A 6,633-nucleotide genomic window follows, 5' to 3' on the forward strand; every position below is an offset into this window, starting at 1 on the left:
AGGGTGGTCTCAAACTCCTGACCTCAAGTGATCTGCCTGCCTCAGCAACCTAGAGTGCTGGGATTTACAGGCATGAGCCATTGTTCCCTACCTTTGTTTAAAAATTTATTTTGTGGCAGGGTCTCGCTCTGCCACCCGGGCTGGAGCGCAGTCGTGCAATCACGGTTCACTGCAACCTTGACTTTCCAGGCTCAAGTGACTCTCCCACCTCAGCCTCCCAAATAGCTGGGACTATAGGCACACGCCACCACACCTGGCTAATTTTTTGTTTGTTTTTTAGTAGAAATGGGTTCTCTCTATGTTGCCCAAGCTGGTCTCGAACTCCTCGGCTCAAGCAGTTCTCCCACCTCGGCCTCCCAAAGTGCTGCGATTACAGGCATGAGACACCTGGACTGGGCCAGTTCTTAACTTGCCCTGCTGTCTGTTTCCTCATCTTTCAGATAACCAAAATATAGCACCTGTCTCACAAGCCCTTTGCTTCATGAAATAAGGTAACACGTCAGTAGCTAATATTTATTGAGCGCTTATTATGGGTCAGCTTTTATGTATCAATGTTTTTAAATCCTCTTACCAACCCTTTATGTTAGGTTCTGTCATGATTCTCACTTATAGATGAGAAAACAGAAGACAAAGAATGTGAACAGTTTGCCCAAGAATCTAGCCAAGAAGTGGTGAACCTAGATGGAACAATGCCAGCTCTAAAGCACACACTTGGAACTACTGACTCCTAAAAGTCGCCGGGTCCTTACCTACAATTCCAAACGCCAGAAAGCTCTGAAAACCACAAGTGTTTCTCACTTATTTAACAGCAGACTTGGATTTGACCTGAATTATTCAGCAGCAAAAACTCTTCTGAACTGACTTGAGGTTACTTCTAGTTTTTATTTGTCCCACTTGATATAAATATTCATACATTTTCACAGCGAAATGTGTCAGTTTGCTTGTTTGATCATGAGGTTCTGTCCTAATTGCTGCTGGGAAACTAAATAAGATATTATTTATAAAATTTGGACGTCCTAAATTCTGAAACCCCTCTGGCTCCAATCGTTTCTCTGTGGCTTTGGGGACCTCGGCTTTCTTTCTGGAGTGGACTCTCAACAGGTGTTTGATGACATCAAGATTGCTTTACAACATACAAATGCAATTAGTTTATCTGTTTCTAAATGTATTTGTTTGGGCATTCATTTAACAGATACTTACAGCATGCCTGCTGTGTACTAAGTCCCATTTTAGGGGCTGTAAGCAGAGTGAGCCAAATACATGTTTTCCTGGCCCACATAAAGCTTATAGTCTAAGAGAGATAATAATAGGGGAAAATAAAAGGACAACATATTTTCACAATAGGGTGCTATGAACCAGAGTGGATAAGGATGCCCTGCATTACCCTATGTCTCTAGGACATACAACAGAAAATAGTGTAACCTTTAATAATGGAGAAATAAAAGAATTTGGGAGAAAAAACCACAACCCATAATTATTCTAAGAGAGTAGGAAACTGTGTGCCTTCAAATATTGAAGTAATTATCAGGTTAAATTTCTATGATCCCTGCAATTTCTATGAAACCTAGAAATGTTGGTAGCGTAGGCCTGGCATATCTCTTAAAGCAAAATTATACTTCTTTTTCATTCAGACTAAAAGGTCATAATTAAAGATATAGTGAAGCTAAGTGAGTAATGGGATCTGCAATTCACTGGGGAAGTGCAGGATGCATGAAGGCCTCCTCCTGTCCCTGAATGGGGATCACCAAGTCAGATGGCCTTGGGAGTGCCACAGAGCCTAGAACTCTCAAATAGAAGAATACAAAGTTGTCACCAAGGGCAACAGGAAGTGGCCCCTGAAAAAATTAGGCCAGAGGAGAAGCTTTGGAGTTTATTTTCTCCAAGGTTTTTTAGCACTATTTTTTTGTGAATATTAAAGAAACATGTACTTATAGTAAAAGATTTGGAAAGCTTTTATTTAAAAAAAAATTTTGGCCAGGTGCGGCGGCTCACGTCTGTGATCCCAACACTTTGCAAGGCAGAGGCAGGCTAATTGCTTGAGCCCAGGAGTTCAAGACCAGTCTGAGCAATGTGGCAAAACCCCATCTCTAAAAAAATACAAAATTTAGCTTGGCATGGTGGTGCATGCCTGTAGTCCCAGCTATTTGGGAGGCTGAGGTGGGAGGATTACTTGAGCCTGGGAGGTCAAGGTTGCAGTGAGCCATGATTGTGTCACTGTACTCCAGGCTGGGTGACAGAGCGAGGCCCTATCTTGAAAAAACAAAATAAAAAAGTCCTGAGAAGTATGAAAAATGCCACCTATACTCATCTCACTATTCCTCAGGTAACCACTGTTAGTATTTTAATATATTTCCTTCTAGATTTTTCTATGTGCTTTTCTTCACAGTTAAAATTTGCCTCTATCTAGTACTTAGTATCCTACTTTTTTCACTTAAAATAATAGCAATAGCAATTCATTGACCACGTGCTATGTCCTTTGTTTAAATCCTTAGAAGATCTTTTAAGATTTATTCCACAGTTGTCAATTGCTTGACATTTCTGTCTTTCAGTTTCCTGTCTGTAAAATGGAGCATTAATAGGGCCTACAGTGCCGGGTTGTTGTGAGGATCTTGAGTTAATATATCTAAAGCACTTGGAACAGTGCCTGGCATATATGGTAGACACTTGATAGTGTTAACTATTATTATTACCCTTTTTTGCAAATGAGGAAACCAAGGCACGGAAGGTTAAGTAGCTTGTCCAATGTCAGTAACAAGTGAGGAGCATGATCAGGATTGAACACAGTCAAAATGACTCCAGAGTCCGTGGCCTTAAGTATAGTGGGAGCCAATTTCCTTCGGAGAAAAAGAACTGGAATTTGGTTCACAGCTGGGATTATGAGATACATAGATACACATCTGGTAGATTTACAGGGGCTCTAAAGGAAGCCAAGTTGCCAGAAAAGACATTAGAGGCACTGAGGAAGAATCCTTCCTAAGGAAAGCTGGTGTCTCTAGGTTTCTTGAGTGAGAAACTGTGTCTATGTTCTTTGCTACTGTATCTTAGTTCCTAGAATAGTTGAATAGCACCTGACACAGAGTAGGCATTCGACGGACCTGTTGATCGGCTAAATCTTTCATGGTGGAGTCGTATATAGCAAGTTGCTTAAAGATCAGAGCGACTGATACTTTCAGGGTAACTGCTGACATCAGAACTCTTCCTGACTTAGCCATCTTGGCAAAACGTCTGTTCCCTAAGAGAAAGATCCATGACAAGTGTACTATTGAAATAGTTCTCTCACCTCTGTAATGCTTGGGAGCCCCCACGGTGGGATTCCCATCCTAACTTAGCCACACCATCTCCAGCCATCTCCTGAAAACATCATTGGCCAGGGCAAACTTCAATGGAGTTTCAGCTTACGGTGGAGTTTTACCTACTAGCTGGTGGTAGAAACATGGTTTCAGCATGACCTGCACAAACGTGGTGGCTGCTTAGGGTACAGTGGGAGAGGTAAAGGTTGAGTCAGGGGGAAAAAAGTAAAAAGAGCTTCAAAAAAGTAGAAAACTTATTGAGCCCTTGCTTTTTGGTTCTACCTACTACAGTATCCCTGCCTTCCTCAACTGAACATAACCCAAACCATGGATAATCTTACTCGTTTTGCAAGTAGGGGTAATTGGTGAGTAATCTACAACGTGAGAGTAGCAAGAGCAGGATCCTTGCTCCTTGGCATTGAGACACGGCCTGAGAGCTGCCACAACAGTTGAGTGGCAGTGGGGCATTCCAGCTCACCATGGGCCTGTGGTGGACAGTGGTTCTGGAGGACCAACTTGGCTAGACATGGCAACATGCATTAATTTGGGTAAATTCATTTCAGTCCTTGGTAAGAGATCCAGAAACAATAGGGGAGAAGAATGCCTCAGGGGTCGGAACTTATAGCATGAGTTGGTGGAGGCTTACGGTAATGGGGATTTGGATACTAAAATGCTAATGGAACATTTGGATTGCATTGATAACCCAATTAAAGTGTAGCTGGGGAGGCAGGATAGAGTGGTGTTTGAGGCACAGGCTTTGAATTCAGATACATCTGATGGCAAATATCAGTTCAATTTCCTTAGCAGGTTATTTACCCTCTCTAGTCTTGGCTTCCAAATCTATAAAATGGGTGTGATAATACCTACCCCATTTAATCTCTTGAGGATTAAATATGCAAAGTACTTAGCAAAGGTCCTGGCATACATCAGCTATTGTGAGTAAAGCAGCCTCCTGCTTTAGCATAGGCACATTCATGCACATCATCTCATTTCCTCCTTGCAATAACTCTTTTTAAGACAGGGATATTGTTATCATCCCCAGTTCATGAATGAGAACATCAAACCTCAGAGACCTTGGACACTCCAGATCACTTACACTAAAAGTGGTGGCCTCAAGAAGCTTGCAGCACACTTCTGGGTCTCTTAAGTTGTATTAGATAAGTAATTTAATAAAGACAATGAGCTAATAGACAATTTTTTAAAAAAAGATTGACCTTTTCGAGTGCAAAATAGTCTTGGGTTCTAGACTTAAGCTGAAAGCAGCCCCAAAATTTAAGGAATTGAGCTACCTATTTTGCAGGGAGATGGCCCCAAAAGGTGATACCTCCTCCCCTCAAAAACACCATCACATTTCTCTGCTCCTCTGTTGCCTGAGAGTGTTCCAAAGTCTCCAGGAAGACATTTAGGACTCTGTGAGTGTGGAGTTAACTAGGGATGTGGGCAGATACTTAGAGATTCATTGTGGCATTATTTAAAATAATGCTCCATCATAGCGGATCAGTTAATTAAATTGTGATGCACAGACACAATGAATACTGTAGAGTTAAGATAATATTGCCGAAATATGTCTGCCAGTAAGGAAAGTTTGTCATGGAATATTATTATAACACAGTATGTAATGATCCCTTTTAAATTATATATATATATAGTGTATGCATAGAAAAGACTCTAGAAGCATCTATATTGACATGTTGTATTAGTTGAATCTGCACAGGTTTAAGGGTGTTTTTTAAAGGCTCATTTTGCCTATATGTTCTAATAGAAGACTATTTTAGAAAATTTAAGGTGAATTGAACATATTTACTTACAGTATAGACATGAATAATTTGCTTCCCCCCCAAAAAAGGATGACTAGGTTCAGACAAAAAATTATCTGAATATTAGCATTCACATGCTCAGATGCTACATAAATCAGCAGTCACTGTTGCTCCTAACCCTTTATTATTCTTTTATCATCTTCAGAGCACTCATCACCAACCACTTGATATGTTTTGGTTCGTTGATTGCACGCTGAAGCTCCACTAGGAACCTGTAAGTTCCTGAGAGCAGGGACTTTGGTCTGCTCACTTTCTTGCACTTAGAATTTATGCTTAGTACATATATGTTGAATCACACATTTGTTAAAATAATAAACATGATGCAGCTCTTCCATAAAAGGCAAATCTTCCTCTTCCACTCTTGCCCCTCCACATCCCCTTCACTTTCTCTTCACCCCCATCATCATCTCCCATTCGTATTGTTTAGCACCCAAAGCACCACGGAGTATGGCAGGTGACCTTTGACATCGGTGTTTGTAATACACATCTCTTGTGCTGTGCAATGATTTCCTCTATGTAGCGTTTTCTCGTGTTTTCCTCATTTTAGTCTTCAAGGTTGTGGCAGCTGCTTGGGTGCTGAAGGACAGCAGAGTGCTGAGCTTTCAGGGTAGGGCGCAGGGTCGGTGGTCAGGTTCCAGGAGTGAAGAAAGGCTCAGCTGCTACTTATCATAAGCCTTGCAGGTGGGGATTGTGAGCCCAGAGCCTCAGGTGGGAAAATTAGGTGTGGTGAAGCTTGGTGACTCCCACTAAGCCCCTAGAACGTTGATAGGCCTCTCTTTGGGGCCCTGAGACACCCTCCACCATTCCACCCATGCTTGTCTGATTCCCACTGGACCATCAACTCCTGAGGGCACAGTCTAGGTTTGGTCACTTTTTTAGTCCCAGAGCCTAGCACAGCGCCTGACACATAGCAGCCACTCAGTGAACGTTTGTGAACTCAACTGCCTAAAGTATCATAGCCAAAATGCTAAGTGGTAAAATGTTAACAAAAGCCCATGCCTTCTGATTACCTTTGCATGATATGAAATCCTGGAATGATCCATTTTCAATGCAGCTACCTCCCTACCTCAGGCCTCTTTATTTTCCATTTCCCTGTTCTCAGTCGACCTTCTGTTTCCACTCTGCCTTCCCTCCAGCCACTCTTCTGGCCAGTCATTTCGTGAACTTTTACCATTTTGAAAATGGCCTTTGTTATAACGGATGTTTCTAGACAACATCAAAAGACATTTGCAAACTGAGTCTCATTCAGGACCAGGAGAGTGTGGGGAATCCAGGGATTTCCCAATGTAGTGGCGAAATGGTCGCCCCAGCATCTTTGGGCCTGTTCATCCACGTTTGAAGAAGAATGCAGGAGAGTGGGGATGGGCAGCAAGCTGAAATTTTAAGGGGCTACAGAAACCCAGCGAGTAACTATAAAGCCCTAGGAAAGCAAGCTTTGAATAAAATGATTAACTAGCAGTTACGTTTTATTATGTGCCAGGCATTGTGTTAAACACTTCACATAGAACTTTCTATTTAATCCTCCT

The sequence above is a fragment of the Rhinopithecus roxellana genome, chromosome 15 (genome assembly GCF_007565055.1).
Source record: "Rhinopithecus roxellana isolate Shanxi Qingling chromosome 15, ASM756505v1, whole genome shotgun sequence".
Taxonomy (NCBI): domain Eukaryota; kingdom Metazoa; phylum Chordata; class Mammalia; order Primates; family Cercopithecidae; genus Rhinopithecus; species Rhinopithecus roxellana.